Source organism: Protopterus annectens, chromosome 3.part0 (assembly GCF_019279795.1).
Source record: "Protopterus annectens isolate FY-2018-M chromosome 3.part0, PAN1.0, whole genome shotgun sequence".
Taxonomy (NCBI): Eukaryota; Metazoa; Chordata; order Ceratodontiformes; family Protopteridae; genus Protopterus; species Protopterus annectens.
The window spans coordinates 1622918600-1622936032 of NC_056731.1; positions in this window are offsets into that span (position 1 = coordinate 1622918600).

The following is a 17433-nucleotide window of genomic DNA, read 5'->3' on the forward strand; positions in this document are numbered from 1 at the left end:
ACAATCGGCTCCCTCGGATCCGAAGAGTGGATCGAGCGGCGCCCGAAGCACTCGGATCCGGCGGGACAGTGCGCTCCGACACAGGCGGCGCGAAGGAGCACTGATCCCCGGATCCGGCTCGGATCCAGGCTCCGAGATCGGGTCCGACTCGAGGGCATGGTCGGATCCAGTACCAAGTACTATCGGCTCCGACCTCCCCGGCTCGAAGCTGCTCGGCTCCAGTTGCTCAACCCGGAAGCGGGTCGGAGAAGGAGCAATGGGCTTAAAAGGTGTTGAGCTCCCGGGGGAGGCAAGAGCACTCCCATCTGCATCTGGGCCTGGATGAACCTTCTCATCATCCGGTCCAGATCAGCATCCGAAAGGCTATGGGTAGATCTCGACGAGGCTACCGAGGTAGGCCTGGAATGCCTCCTCGATAGCCTCGACGGAGATCGGGTCTCCTCCTCCTCAGGACCCGGTGAGAAGCACACAGGTGACCGGAGCCGAGAAGGAGGAGACCGCACCAACAAGGAAGCCGGGGGAGAAGCCCGCTTGGCTGGCGGGGCCGAAACAGAGGTCTCGGCCCGCCGCTTGTGGTGCTTCTCCCTCCGGTCCTTTTTAGATGCATCCCTCTCCTGTCCTGAAGCGGGAGTTTGAGTCCCAGGAGCAGGAGGGGGTGCCACAGGGGGAACAACTGCAGCCGCAGGAGTCCCCGAAGGAGCGGAGGTCGGAGCCGAGTCCGGCGGTAAAAGACCCGCCAAGACCAGCTTGGACCTCCGCTCCCTCAGTGCCCTGGGGTTGAACCCTGCACAAATGGAACAACCAGATGTGAGGTGTTCAACCCCAAGACACTTAACACCGAGTGTGGCCATCAGCCGGTGAGAGCTTATGGCCACACTCGGAGCATTTAGAAAATATTGACTTAGGCTGTTCAGCCATAGTCACCAAAGTTAACTAAAATTACAGAAAGTAACTGTAAAACAATAAAGAAGCACACAGGCCTCACTCACACTCTACGCACAGCGAGGGAGGGAATAAAATTTACAGAAAATTAAATTAAACTAAAAAAAAAACAGTCAATAATAATAGGAAACCTACAACTTTCACACAAAAAAAGTTAAAGAAGGCAAAAATTCTCTATTATTAAACAAGAAATATCCACTTAGCTGAGAGCTATGAAATCCACATCTAGTTACCAGCGGCAAACAAGATCTGGGGTCATGAGGGTAGAGCAGGGCATTATGGGTGAGGGGAGGAGCTGAGAGCTTGGATCCATAGCTGGAAAACTATGCCGGTTCGGATCCGATATCGGATCCATAACCCACAGGTTGCAGACAAATGAATATCCTACTTCAGATGTAAGTGTTTCTTATCAAGGACAAGGAGGTCATAACATCCCTGTAGTCTTCCCTTATAAGGCCCATTATTGAGTGCAATGTCTCATTCAGCATGTACCTCACAAAACACATGCAGCAGCTGGAGAGACCACAGAGGTTCCTCACCAGGAGAATCCAGGGCCTCAAAAATCTACCATGCACATATAGGCTAAAAGCCCTATCCCTCTACTCAGTTTCATTCTGACATCTCAGAGATGACCTCTGTCTGGCATACAAGGTGATCTCGGAGCCTACCTTGATAGGAATGCTGCATATATGCATGGCAGGCTCCACTCGAGTAACCCACATGTATAGCCTCAACCTGCTCTGTAACATCAATAGGTCTTGTTGGCAAGACAGATTTATGTCCCAGAGCCTCCCCATCTGTGGAATAGACTCCCACTCTACATCAAGCAGAGTACATCTTTACCATTTTTAACTGCAACCTGGATAAATGGATGAGAAAAAAAAAATACATCCCTGGGATTCACCTCTGTCGCTGGACAGGGGCAACAGGTGACAATTTGTCTAAACATGGGCTAAACTCTTGGCTAAGCTTATAAGGGCCTCAGGTCCAATAGTCTAGTAACTTCCTATGAACTTAAGAAGCCACCCTTTCACAAAACATCCACATTTGGAAGCAGACTGTCATCAGCCATAAGAAGTATATAAAGTTAAAATTGGAAAAACATATAGAACATTGCCTAAATAATTAAAAAAAGATTGCACTAAAATTTTCCTTAGATTTTTCACTTGAGTGTAGTCAACTGAGCCAAAAATCCTGAAGAAAATTAAAAACACGCCTCAGCTCTATACTGAAATGTTCCCCAGTCATCAAAAATATAGAAGCGTGGACACTGAATATCAATTTTCTCCTTTAAACTTAACTTCTTCAAGTCTCCCACACCATGAACCTATGAATACTAAGTCAGAAATTGTCATACATTAGAGAAAAGGGAATATTCTGAAAAAAGGCAATCCCAACCTTGGTATAAGTAGGTCTGGATTTTCATTTAGTTTCCACATTCTTGGGCTTTGCATTACAAGTCCTGCAATTCAGATGGTTACTCATGCTTCACATCTCACATAGCTATGCCACCATTGATGATTTCTGCACTGTTTCAAAATTCTCCATAATGAAAGCATTGATAATATGGAATTGCCTCTGATATACAAACAAAATATTGTGCCTACTGCATCATCAGTGTTTGGTTAAGTGACTTGCTCAGAGTCACACAGGCAATTGAAGCTGAGGGGAATTAAACCTTCCACCACAAGACCACCGGAAACAGCGTGCTAACAGCACCTTAATCTAATCAGTACTTTTCCGTTATTGGGACAGCACTTGGAATGAGCACTTGATAACGGAAAACTTACCATAAATTCATTTTAAATGTGAGGGCCAGTATGATCTATTCAGTATCTGTTGTTTTTGCATTTCTGATTTACCCTCCAAAATATATTTAAAAAGATGGATGAAATAGTTCATGCGTTGAAGTGTTCTTTGGAGGGTCAATATAAAATGCTCAGTGATGTTTTGTAGAATTGTGGTTGCAAAAGACAGACATTGAACAGTATAATTTAGTTCCACTATAGGTGTGTTCAGACCAGACAATGACATGTGTTTACTTGATCACATTTCCACCTTCTCCTTGACATCATACACACACTTTAAAAAGAGTTTAAAAATTGCAGAACCAGCAGTAACTGTGGAACTGACATTCTGCAATGAAGAAGCAAGTGCATGCGGAGTACAAAATGAGTAGGGCTTGAAGGAAGTCCTATTTTTATGTCATTTGCAGCTCATAACTGCAGCATTTGTTAATGACAACTTGTATTTGGTGATCACATAGCACATAAACTTACACGTCAGTTTTGCGAGTCTTTTTAGTTTTAGTTTTACTTCTCATGTAGCAATGCACTGGCAAGCCATACCTCTCAACCCCTTAGAGCAAGAAATTTGGACAAAGTCATAAATAATGGGGGAGCAAAGGCCCCAAGCTAGGGACAATTTTTGGTACTCACAACAGCAATTGCGAGCGCTGGATAAGATTCCAAGAGCTCATTACAAACGTTGCCCCGATAACAGAAAAGTACCATCTAATCTAAACCTACTGCCAGACAGTTACTATAATTAATTTCACGTTTGTAACAAGAATCTGGACTATAGCTCTTAACTTCTTAGTGAAAAAAAATCTGGGCAAAGACAAAAATCATAGGGGGACAAAGCTTCAAAAATAGGGACGCATTTTAAATATTGTTATATAAACTTAGAAAGTTGCTGTAATAAAATGTATTGTGTTACCATGTATTTTTGAAGGATATGAATACTGAAACTCAAATGCCTGTCATTATTTATGGAATTGAGTCCTCACTGATTTGCCATAAAGATGCAGAAAACCACACATTTGTTATGAGGAACAGACCAAAAATATGAGGCAAAAGTCTGGACATTCTTTGAACATCTGGACAGCTGAAATGTATGGTCTGGACTCCTCTGCAACAACAGTTTATGTCTTCTCTATATACTGTATTGCCATTATGCAGCCAGTAGCTATTTGGAGTACCCACATTCACTTCTATATCTGGAGTTACACACGAAAATAATAAAACAAATAAATAGCATTAACTAACTTGGCTGGATTCATAGCTCCAGGTTTTAGTTTGCCTAGCAATGATCTTGGCTTATATTTGTTTCACTAATTAGCTTTAAAAAGAACAGAGCAGTTGCCTTGTGCCGATCATACTTTGATTTGTTTTACTATTTTAAAAGAGGGAAAGCACTAAATATGCATTATTCATCACCTTGGCTGATGCTAGGAATGGAGCATCTGTTAAAGAAGTTAAGTTAATGCGATCGCGTAATATGCGGTTGCTTTAACGGTAACTAATTAAAGCTGTTTTTCCCATCAGTTATCCAGATTTTTGCATCTTCATTTTAACATTTACCAAGCCCTTCTAAATGTTTGATTTTTTCTGGTATTATGCCATATAATTGACTTTCACTTGTCTTGTTGCTCATAAGAGTAAGTTGAAGCAAAACCCAATTTAACAGTTTTAAGTGAATTGGACTATTGTTTCACGTTAAGTATTTTTGGCTTTGCCCAAAATGTGTAGCATAGAAGTTAAGAAGTAAGATGCACTAAAACACCGGTATATTAACTTTCTTATAACAATGCTTCAGACTTAATTTTTATAAGAGTTAATACACTAGCAAGTCCTTGCCTCCGTGGTTTGACCTGCAAGCATTGTCATGGCAAGATTACACAGAAACACGCCAGTGATTTTGTAAGTATACTTGATCGCTGCTACTTTGTTAGCATTTGTTCGGGTATTATTCATTTTAACTGTTTGGTAAAGGTATACTCTTTACTTACAACTTTACCCATTTATGTGATAAAACAGGTTACAGGCAATATCGGCAAAGAAAAAAAACACAGACGTCTCACGATAATTTAGAAGTTGGTAATGGCAGTACTTCATACGAGAGGATATGAATAAAAAGGATGGTGCATAAAAGGGCAGGACAAAAGTAGTAAACTTTCAAAGGCATGGCTATTTTAAATCTAATAGGAACACAGAACCAAACTGTAGTTCACACAGGGAACTAAAAGTGGAGAGGAACTGCTGATTTACAGGATATTCTCAGTAAATTGACACTGTGGGTGGAATTAACATGACGTAGTTAAAGTGGGTGTTGCTTTTGTGAGCTTTAATGTAGACCCGAATTTTCAACACTGGGATTGTCCCTTTAAGCCAGGCGTGCCTTCGAATAACTGAACCAGTGGCCGCCACCCTAGAAGAAGCCTGTAAAGCATCAAAGCCACACTGCAAAGAATGCTTGCCCACCTGTTCAGAGACAGGTACCAAATCTTGCAATTCTTTACACTCTATACCCTCTGCTAAAGCATCCACTTTAGATTTTAGCTGAGAAAGGAGGAAATTTTGATATTTTAACATATGAAACTGGCAATTTAAAGCCCTCATTGCCAACGTAGAAGAGGTATACACCTTCTTACCCCATCTATCCAAAGCTCTAGCCTCTTTATCTAGAGGAACCGGATTTTTTACAACAGAAGCTCTAACACCCTTAGGCCCCTGACTAATGGTTTCTGGGTCTGCTCTAGGACTTTTATACAGATATTTATGAGCCTCAGGCACCCTGTAATACCTGTCCGGTTTGACTGGAGCAGGAGGCACAGAATCTGGATTAAGGGAAGCCTCCGAGAAAACATCTTGAACAACATCCAAAACTGGAGGTATAGCTAAGGGCCTATGCTGTGGTAGAAACAAGAATTCCCTAAGCCTTTTCCGGGAATCAGAGAAATCCTGTCCTTCCCACTTAAAATGTTCCCTCATGGAATGTAAAGTTTCTGAAAATGAAAAATCCTCAGGAGGAGAAGCAGAAGGAGTGGAATCCTCTGCATCAGAATCCGAATAAGGAGGAAAATCTTGAATGTCTTCCACAGAAGACTCTGAATCATCTGAGGCCTGCTCCAAACTTTCCAACTCTGTCTCTACCCTGGGCCTCTTATCAGGAAGGGGCATAGAACCTCTAATTAAAGTAATCAAATCTTCTGCCATTTTAAGCATATGCTTTTTAGGCACTGACCCTGAGGAACCAGGACTGACACCAGAGGAAGACAACACAGACCTGCCCTTAGAAGGAGCCTTAGAGATAGTAGCAGAAGGCCTAACCACCCTAGGCACAGTAGGGAGAATAGTAACCTGAGAGGCCCCTTCAGCCTGACCTGACTCCTGAGAGGCCACCTCTTGCAAAATCAAAGTTTCCCCCTGAGTTTCAACAGGAACTTCAGCCGGGTCCACCTGCTCCCCTGTAGCCTCTAAAGGACCGGCGGCCGAAACGGACAAATCATCCTGCCTAAGCTTTACAGATTTGTCTTTGCGCTTCTTAGTGGAAGCGGGCGTCGGAGGATCCGACGGCATATTATAATTACACCGCTTGCCAAAGACTAACCTAGCGCAATCTAACCTCCGTTTTATAGTGCGCTTATTGAACCTAGCACAAAACCGACACCCTACTACGTGCTCGTCCCAAACAAGGAATACAAAGCGAGTGGTAATCCCTATGCGGTATCTGTTTCCCACAAGAAATACAATTATTCACTTTTTCTGACATCCGGTAAATAACTGAGGCAAGAAAAAACAAAAATATTCCCCAACGGGGTACTTAGCCCAACTTGGTATCGGTCTGAAACTCCGAATTCGAAAAATTTCAGAACGCCGAACGGCACTTGCAACGCTGCTTCTGCATCGGACCATGCGGCAAAAAAGACTGAGGATATGACGTCGGTCATGCGCTTTTATACCCTGACGCTCTGATGTCAGTTCTAGGCGCCCATGACCGACGTCAGCCTAATACTTTGGTATTCGGGCCGACCGAGGACAGCGGACTACCCATAAGTAAGGACTGCAGCAATGTGAGATGAAGAACATCTGCTTTGCTCAAAATTGGTTTTGAAAAGGAAACAATTGATCCGACTTCCGGAAGGGTTTAGTCCTATGGAGGTAAAAACGAAGCTGTCTATGGACATCCAATAAATGAAGCTTACGTTCACCTCTATTCTGAAAATTTGGGAAGAAGACTGGCAAATTTATAGACTGAATATTAGCTGCTGAAGACACTTTGGGAAGAAAAGAAGGGTTCTTATGCAGCGAAACCCTATCCTCGTGGAAAACCAAACAGGGAGGAAAAGAGGATAAGGCCTGCAACTCTGAAACTCTCTTAGCTGAAGTAATGGCGACCAAGAATGCTGTCTACCATGACAAAAACGTCATCGGAACAGAACCAGCTCGTTCGAAAGGGGGAGAAGTCAAGGCCTGAAGGACCAAAGTCAATTCCCAAGGGGGCACTGTTTCTTTAACTGGTGGTTGCAATAAAAAGGTGCCCTTAAGGAAGGCTTTGCACAGTTTGGCAGAAGCCAGAGCGACCTTATTTTCACCTACATGAAAATTGGAGATGGCAGCCAGTTAAACCTTGGTGGTGGAAGCACTTGCGTCCGACCGAAAAAATCTGCCAAAAAATCCAATATGACCGGAACAGGGGCTGTAAACGGGTTCCGATTGCACTGAGAGGTCCAAACCCCAAAACATCTCCACTTGCTATTGTAAAGTTTCCTAGTGGAGGCTTTAAGAGAAGCTACCAGAATAATCTTAACAGGGGACGAAAGTCCAGGAAGTCCTGATGATCATGGGAACTGGAGCAGTCAAGCCGTCAGCTTGAGACCGTCCAGGTTGGGCAGGGGCAAGTCCGATGGGTGAGAAATTAGATCCGGACATGGATCTAGAGTCCATGGAGGAGCCAACAGGAGAGACCATAGGAAGGGAAACCACACTTGGCGCGGCCAGAAAGGAGCTATGAGAATGACTCTGCACTGCAGCCGGCAAGCTCTCTGAAGGAACTTCGGAAGAAGAGGTAACTGGGTATAAGCATACAGTAGCCTGGGAGGCCAAGCATGGACTACAGCGTCCCTGGGGACATTCCCCAGAGGGGGGGGGGGATCAGAACAAAGAAGTTGCTGCACTTCGCGTTGGAAGGAGATGCAAAGAGATCGCAGCAAGGTTGACCCCAAACATGGAAGATCTTCTCCGCCACTGCTCGTTTCAGAGACCACTCATAAGGAAGAAGTATTGCTCTGCTGAGACTGTCCGCTAGAATGTTGGAGTGTCCCGGGATACGCGTTGCTTTGAGAAACCGGCTGGTGGATATGGCCCACTCCCAAACTCTCATGGCCTCGCGGCAAAGGGGGTAGGATCGGGTCCCTCCCTGTTTGTTTATATACCAGACTACAGACATGTTGTCTAATTGAATGGCTACTATTCCTGGAGGTAGGACAGGATGGAAGGCTCTCAACGCTAACAGCACTGCCCTCATTTCCAGGACATTGATGTGTAGCTTGGTCTCTGGAGGGGACCACGTGCCTTGGACCTTTCTTCACAGGAAGTGCCCCCCACCTGAGCTGGGAAGCATCTGTGGTCACCGTGGCTTGAGCCAGAGGGGCTAGGAAGCTGCGCCCTGCAAAAATGTCCGCTGACTGAAGCCACCACTGTAGTGACATTCTGCATGTCAGATTGATTCGGATGTGGAAACTCATCGGAAGGTCTAGCCAGGACCATTGAACTGCCAGAGTCCACTGAAGGACTCATGTGAAGACGTGCAAGAGGGAGGAGAGAGACTGCGGCTGCCATCGAACCCAGGGCCATGAGAACAGCGGCTGCTGTGACTACAGAGTGTTCCAAGATCGCTGATACATGGAGTCTGAGATTTCTTATCCTTTCCAGTGCGAGAAAAATCTTTGACTGAATCGAATCCAACCGTCCCCCGATGAAGTCTATGATCTGAACCAGAGACAGTTGGGACTTGAGGTTGATCATGATGCCTAACTTGTGAGCCAGACCGAGGAAGTAGCATAGGGCCTGACAAGAGACGTTTGGTGGATGCAGAGAAGAGCCAGTCGTCTAGGTAGGGGAATACCTGAATGCCCTGAAGTCTCAGGTGAGCCGCTACGACCGCCATAACCTTGGTGAACACCCTGGGGGCTGTGCTGAGACCAAAAGGTAGGGCTCTGAATTGAAAGTGACTGGCTCCTAGCCGGAAGCAGAGAAACCTCCTGGAGCTCCTGTGGACCTCGATGTGATGGTAAGCATCCTGGAGGTCTAACGAGCACATTGTCGCATTCTCTCAGAAACGGTAGAATGGACTGTAGAGTGACCATATGGAATTTTTCTCTGCCGACAAGTTGAGGATAGACAGGTCCAGAATAGCCTGAGGTCCCCTGTCTTCTTTGGCACTAAAAAGAACATGGAGTAGATGCCTGATCCGGATTGATCCGGGGGGACCGGCTCGATGGTTAATTTTTGTAGCAGCTTCGAAACCTCTAAAGCTGCAGCCTCCCTGTGAGCGGGTGGAACATCTGAAAGGCGAGCTGGAGTTATGGGATGTGAAATGAAGGGGATAGAATATCCTCTGGATATGATGTTTAACACCCAGCGGTCTGCAGTAATGGACTCCCATGCTGCTGGTTGTAAGGAAAATCTCCCCCCGACTGCCTCTAGAGTAGAGCAGCCAGGCAACCCCTCAGGGTTGCTGAGCAGGTCTGTCGGAAAAGGGTTCCCTAGACCCTAAGTTTCTGGGACCCCCTCTGCCTCTAGGACGGCGTCGGTCTTGTCCCCCTCTGCCTATGGGGGACGAATATTCCTGAGTGTCACGAAAGGACTGTGATTTCCGGAACCACATTATCTTTTGCCCCCTTTGGTTCCTGGAATAGGACCTCTGTGGGTAAGAGAAGCGGATTTCGACGGCTGACAAAGTTTTTCCATCCTTCTCACTCTGGGTTAATGTGTCACATACAGGCTTCCCAAAGAGGGATGATCCATCGAATGGGGCGTTAAAGAAAGATGCCTTAAAGGGGTCCGCAAATTGACACAGCCTGATCCAGGCGTGTCGCCTCAAGGCAACACCTGTACCAGCAGCTCTAGCGGCTCCCTCCGTGCCATGAGAGAGGAGACGCATAGAGGTATTAGTCACTGATTTCAGTGTGGTCATCTTCACAGTAAAGGACTGCTTGTCCTGCTTCAACAGACTCCGGGGGCGACTCAGCTCCAATATAGCTCCAATATAAGGTTTCGCTGCAGTCGGATGACATGTGCCAAGTAATTCAGAGCATGGATATAAAGTGTCGCTGACCAGTACATGCGCTTCCCAAACCGATCCATCAACCTGGACTCCTTGTCTGGTGGATGGACCGAAGAACTCTCCTATGCCAGTTCCTTCTTTGTGGCAGCTGCAACCACCAAAGCGTCTACCGAGGCTCCCTTGACCCACGCCTGCCTGTCTGACGGAGGGGAAAGAATTTTGTCTGGCCTTTTGGGTACAGGCTCTACGGTGTCAGGATCCTTCCATGCCCTAGTGGTGATGAGGTCCACCAAAGGGTCAGCTGGAGGGGAGACCCAGGAAGTAGATGGGCCCGCGCCAAAGGCCTCCAGGAATACGGACTCATCAGCAGAGGATTTGGGGGCTGACCAACCTCCTCTTTGGCGGAGGATCTCCATAATGTCTCTGAACGAGACATCCTCAGTAGGTGATCTGGGAGAACCCTCTCCTTCATCCAAGTCCATATCAGTGGTAATGGACTCAGGCGAGTCCAAGTGCCTTGTCTTGCACTTGCGCTTACGAGGTTCCTCTCCAGTGTGACTCTGGAGAGGATTCGTAAGCCTCCGGGAGTTCCCTGAGGGGAACAACCTGGGGTTGTCTTGGCACGGGCTGTCCCTGAGACAGTGCAAGGGAGCAGAATCCGAATTCAGAGGAATCTGGGTGGGATCAGGAGGAGGTCAGCTGAGGTCTCAACCCCTGGGAGAGAACCTTTTCCACTGCCCCGAATGTCGATGGAGAGCACACCTCCATAGAACGTAAAGAAGAAGCTCCCCCCGGTGCTGAAGCAGGGACCGGAGCAGACGGCGGGGTAGTCCGGGCACCAAGGGTGGGATCCGAAAGAGTGAGATCGCGACCCTCAGGTCCGACTCCCTGACCACGGCTCAGAGAGAGTCCCTTCGATCCAAGATCGGATCAGAGGAACTCAAGGTGACTGCCAGTGTCGTGGAAACGAAAACCATCGGCGCCGACCCCACAGCTCCGAAAGATCTCGAACCAGAGACCCCCGAAGCGTCGGATTGGGGAAGGAGCAACAGGGTGGAACATAGAAGGACCCTCACCAAAGGGAGAGGGCCCTGGTAAGACCCCCATCTGAATCTGGTTCTGGATGAACCTCCTCATAAGCCTGTCCATATCAAGTTTGGATACACTCCAAGTCGATCTGGAGGAAGTGACCGACTCGGGTCTGGGTCAGATCAGAGGGGAGTGCCTCGGCTCCGATGACTCAGTCGGCTCCGGTGAGAAACAGGGAGAGTGGAGCGGAGGAGAACGAGACCCGAGTACCTTAGAAGAGGGGCTGGACAATGACTCCCTGCCCAGAGACCTTTTTCTGGGCCTGTCCCTCTCTTTATGGCGCCTCTCCTCCTCTCTCTTGTCCCTAGCTCTCAGAGATGACTCAGAGGAAGCAGGCTTGCCGGGAGGTTGAGTCCCTGCCTGCGGTCACCAGCTGGGGAGGAAACCGAGGCAGACTCCAGGGCAGAAGCTGGTAGCAGACCTTTAGTCACCAGCTTAGCCCGACAATCCTTCAATGCCCTAGGGTTAAAACCCGAACAAATGTCGCAGGATGCCGACAGATGGGTGACCCCTAAACATAGCACACAAAGTGGGGCCTTCGGCTGGAGGAAACTTATGACCACACTCTGTGCACTTTTTAAAGAGAACTTTAGGCTGTTCAGCCATAGTGAAGACAGAAAAAGCCTTAGGGCCCCCACACACACTTAACAGGGATTGGGCCTAGGCGAGAACCAGTAACACAATACTACACAAACACTTAAAATAACTATATATATAATTTAACTAACACAACGACCAAACGCGATGTAAGGGAGGAAAAAGGGAAGATATTCACACTCGGCAATTAGCAAAAAAACAAGAAAAAAGGACCAAAAACCTTACCAACTACCTAGGTGCTCAGAGACCATGATGCTGACGAGATCTGGGACTAGATAGGAGGAAGTGATGTCATATTGGTAGGGGAGGAGCTGGAGCTCGGAGCTGATGCTTGAAAAGTTTTGCCGGCTCGGATCCGTATACCCATATGTGCAGAATGAATGAAGTCAACTACTTCATATAAGGTGTTTTTTCAGGTCAAGTATGTGAGGGATGCATTAGCCGCCTCAGATAACAGTAAAAGACAACTTCCCTAATTTTTTTTGGTAGCATTTCTGGCTTCCTACTTTAGGCCACCCAGTTGCTCCAAAAGCATCCTGCCATTCATTAGGAATACCAAAACCAACTAACCTTCCCCAATACCAACAATAACCCACATTCTGGACCCAACACGAAAGAGTCAGACCAGGAACAGTCATACTGCTGCCAGTGACTGCATGCAATGGACTACACGTGTGTATCGTCTACACTCCTAGGTATGACTCAGCCACAGCACTGCCCATCTTGTACACCTTCACTTGGGGTGGGGTATCAGCCTTGATGGTATATTTGAGCGCACACTTCTCCCAGGATGGGCATATCAGTCTTCCCTGCATAGGCAGTTAAGCATCAGAGCTGCTACTTGAAGTTTGGTCAGCAGGGTTGTTAGTCAGGATTTCATCCCTCTATGCCATCGGGACAGGCAACTTCTCTAACAGAGCTGAGGTCCTGCAGTGGAGAAATTACTGTCTTTGTGACCTCAGATACAAGATTCCTTCAAGGACTTACTTTACCGGCAACCCCCCAAATGGGCAGGCCGAAACTGTAGATTAAGACACGAGTCCTTATCAGTAAAGGTCTAACAAGCATTTGACTGACACAGTGAAGTCTGATTAGTAGAGAGTGGGTCTGAAACCTAAAGAATTGCGTTTAATATTTTGATAGGTATGAACTTCCCTGTTCTGGCTTCCTGGATTACCTTAAGATAGGAAGCACATCCACAGAAAACATGGTCAAATGGGATGGCAGCTACAGCATCCAAGTCGGGTCTTCTGGGATACAGTGTACTAGCGACCCCCCTACTTTTGTTAGGCAGGTTCACATAATGACTCATCAGTTCCAGACTGTTCTTACAACGCTCAGAAGGGAAGAAAACCATTGCATCTCAGCCACAAGGAAGCTATAAGCATTTCTGGCTGGTCCTCTATATTGGGATAAGGAGGACAGAGGTGTGCAGAAAACACCTCTGCCAATATTACTAAGACATCTGTTGCCAGACCTCTATGGTTAGTGTACTGGTACAAAATTTTCTGAGCTATTTTCTGGAGATACAAAGAGGTCTTTTGTTTTGCAAACGTTTTGCTCACACTGCTTGCTAACTAGACCCTCTTAGCCAACTCATTCATTCCCTTCAGAGTGTGAGAAGCTACAAACATGGGCTGTCAAAGCAACCATTAAGGATAGCTCAAAGCTCATTTTTTTCTTCCTTGGCTTAACCTTCCACACACCTGGTGAAGGGATGGACAATGGGCTGCCTGCTGAGGATACTTCACTTTCTAAAGAGGAATGCCCTCCAAACAGCCCGCTTCACATGGCATGAGCAGTTGTCTCTCTCTGGTCTCAATCAGGGAGATTACATGGCCCTTTGTGCCTCTCGGTGTATGCAAAGTCCTTCCCCCTAGGAGATTTAAAATGGGCTATATTCCCTTCAATCTTCCTCCCTCCTCTTCTGTGGCTCCTCCAGTTGCCTGGGTTGCAGCTGGGGCTCTAGCCCTCTGATCCATAGAACCAGCTTAAACAGATATATTTCTGCGGACCAATTCCAGTATTACATCCCTGTGCATCACCCATTAAATGGCTTGCCAAAATACTCTTCGGAAGACAAGCAACATGCTCGAATGGTCCATACTTAATACCAAAGGCCAGGTTCACTACTTCCATGGTCAGCCTGTACAACAGATACATCAACAGATTGGGGGGGGGGGGGTACTGTTATCACATCCCTGCACTGTGATATGATCCAAGAACTCTAGGGATTGCTGGCCATCAAATAAGTTTAAAGGCTTTGACGGCTAAAATTACTGCCATAATCTTGGATACTGATGTGCTTTTTCTTCTATTTTATCTCAATTTCCAGCTTCCCTGATGTCTTTCCCTCCCTAAACAGATATCTACTTACAGTTGACAACAGGAATGGTTGTTTTCATATAGTACACTGGATGAAAAAGGCACTGCAGGGAGAAGGAATGCTGGCACCACACATTTTAGGCATCAATAGAGTTTCCTCATGTGAAGCCTTACTAGGGGGACCTTATGGATTGAGGTGGTCACATACCACAGTGTTCTGAGGAACTCCATTGCAGTAATCTGATACTGTGCTACAGAGATGAAATGAGGACAGAAAAAGCAAATTCTCTGAGGAAAGGAATGCCCTCTTTGTAATGTCCAGAACAGCTTCCAGGGACAGGACTTGGAGAACAGTAGCTGGAATTTGGCAGTTTCAGAGAGACAGTCCTATTTTTGAAGTAGCCAGGCTAAACTGCAAAGGTGTGCGCTTCCTTTGGGATTGGTGCCTTAACCAGCCATCTACTCAGGGGTAAATGTGAATGTACTTTGTTCGGTGATAGGCAATTACAGCAGCAATGCACCATGTAAACAACCTTAGATGCAGCAGACAAATTAAATGAGGTAAAATGGTTGTGACAATCCCTGTTGCACATCGGGTACTGCCTGTTAAGCCTTAGTTATCTGTATATTGAGATACTTATCTTTCAGGTCTAGGGAACGATGAATGCTTCAGGGAACAGAAGCACTTTCAAGGTTACCATTTTGAATTCTGGCAAATTTAGAATAAAAAAGTACAGTTTTGTACCTACCATAAATGTAGATGTTCGAGTGTATATACTGCTGCAGTCATCACACTAGGGTTATTATCCTGCAGTCAGGCGGTCCCGCAGTCGGCCGAATCCCAAAGTCCTGGTCCGGCGTCAGCTGTCGTCGCTTCTTCCCCAACGTCAGTGCGACGGGGGGATAAAAGAGGCAGCCGACGCCATTTTCTTCAGTTTTTCTTGCCCCAGATGTCAGGTGCCCCAACTAGGAAGGCAATACAAATAACTAAGCAAAAATACTTTAGTAGATAAACAATAGTACTAGCTGTTAGCAAATACACCATATAGACATGCATCCAATAGACTGATGTACATGGAGTTATAACTAACACCGTGGTATGTAGAGGGGATGGTGGGAGGGTAACCTGGACTGCAGCAGTATATACACTCGAACATCTACATTTATGGTAGGTACAAAACTGTACTATGTTCATAGTGTTATACTGCTGCAGTCATCACACGGGTTGAATCCCAAAGCTATGGATGGGTGGCTGGTACTAAACTGGGTTAGGTGAAGCTAGGATGCCCTGCAGAACTGCAGTGGCAAAACCAGCTCTGGTTTTAGAGTATAATAGAAGGTGGTAGTGCTTGGTATGCACTGAACTCCAAGTAGCTGCCTCCAGAATGTCCTTGGTTGGAACCCCCCTGAGAAAGGCTGCTGAGGTTGCTGTAGCCCTGGTAGAATGGGACCTAATATTAACAGGCACTGCTTTCCCATGGTGCGAGTAGCAAAAGCGGATACAATGCGCTATCCATTTGAAGATAGTCTGTTTTGAAATAGCCTTTCCTTGTGAACCTGCAGCACAGGATACAACGAGTTGGTCAGTTTTTCTGAAGGTCTTTGTCTTCTCCAAATAGTAACGTAGCTGTCTGTGAATGTCCAGAGTGAAGGCGTCTTTCTCCTTTATTCTGGGGGTTTGGATAAAAGGTGGGTAAATGAATGGTCTGATTCAAAGCCACACTGGATACTACCTTTGGCATAAAGGTAGGGTTAGTTCATAAAGAGACTCTGTCCTGATGAAAAATGATGAAAGGTTCCACTGCCTTAAGTGCCTGTAGTTCTGAGACCCTGCGTGCTGAGGTGATAGCCAGCAACAGAGCTGTTTTCCAGGACAAGTACTGTAGTTCTGCTGAGAAGGCTGGTTCGAAAGGAGGCAGTGTTAATTTTTCTAAAACAAAGTTGAGGTCCCAAGCTGGCGTTGGGGGTGTTCTGGGGCATCTTATATTCTTAGCCCCTCTGCGAAACTGCCTTAGTAAAGGGTGTGAGAATATGGGAGGACCGGTATTATATTGAACTGAAATGGCTGAAGCATGGATCTTAATGGATGAGAAAGAAAGACCTTTGTGTAGCATCTCAGTTAAGTATTGCAGTATTTGAGGAATGTTTGGTATCCAAGGATTTTGGCCTTTAGCCTGGTTCCACGCACAAAATCTTTTCCATTTGTCTGAGTTAGTTTTTCTGGTGCTGGGCCTCCTGGCCTCCAAAATGACATTCAGGACGTCCTGAGAGAAGTGTTGATTGATGGTTCAAGGTATTCTCCATGCAGCTAAATTTAAAGTCCTGAGCTGACTGTGAAGGATCTGAGAGTTTTGCTGAGTCAACAGAAGTGGGAAATGAGGTAAGATCCATGGAGGACTGAGTCAAGGTCCTTAGTAATGGGTACCAGTGCTGACGTGGCCAGTCCGGAGCAATGAAGATCATTTGTGGTCTCTCTGATCTGACTTTCAGTAATACCTTGGTCAAGAGAGGTAGTGGTGGGAAGGCATAGACTGTCAATGCTGTCCAACTGAATGATAGGGCGTCCACTTTCCAGGCTAGGGAATAAGTCCTTGTGCAAAATTTCTGTAGCTGACAATTGTTGGGGGAGGCAAATAGATCTATGTCTGGGCGTCCCCACCTTTGAGTTATCATTGAAAATACTTGTGGGTGTAGTCTCCACTCGTGAGGATCTGCCAAATTTCTGCTTAATTCGTCTGCCAATATGTTTTCCTTTCCTGGTAGGAATTGTGCTTGCAGTTGTACTTGGTACGTCAATGCTGTGTTCCACAAGGTCATTGCCTGTCTGCAAAAAGGGTAGGTGCGTGTTCCTCCCTGTTTATGTACCACATAACTGTGGTGTTGTCTGTCCTTAGTAGTTGTCCTGGATGCAAGAGATCCTTGAAGGCTGTCAGCGCATTTTGCACAGCTAGAATCTCCTTTTGGTTGATGTGTAGATGCATTTGTTTTGCAGACCATTTGCCCTGTATGCACTGTCCTGCCATGTGTGCTCCCCAGACGTAGTCTGAAGAATCTGTCATAGTTTGGTTTGCTGGAGGTAAGACCAAAGGAAGACCCTTGTTTATTTGACATGCTTGAGTCCACCATAGGAACTCTTTTTGAAGGCAGGGAATGAGGTATACTTGTTTCGAGGCTGTGCCTGTGTTGAGTCCATACACTTTTCAGGTACCATTGTAATTTCCTCATATGCAGCTTTGCATGTGGAATTAGTTGAATGCAGGATGCCATGAACCCCAATGCCTGCAGGATTTTCCTTGCAGTGAGCTGGGTAAAAGTTGCCATCTTTTTGAAGTATTGAGTCAGTTGTTTTTGTTTGCCTGGCGTGAGATAAGCCATCTGGGCCGTTGTATTTAAGTTGGCACCCAGGAATAT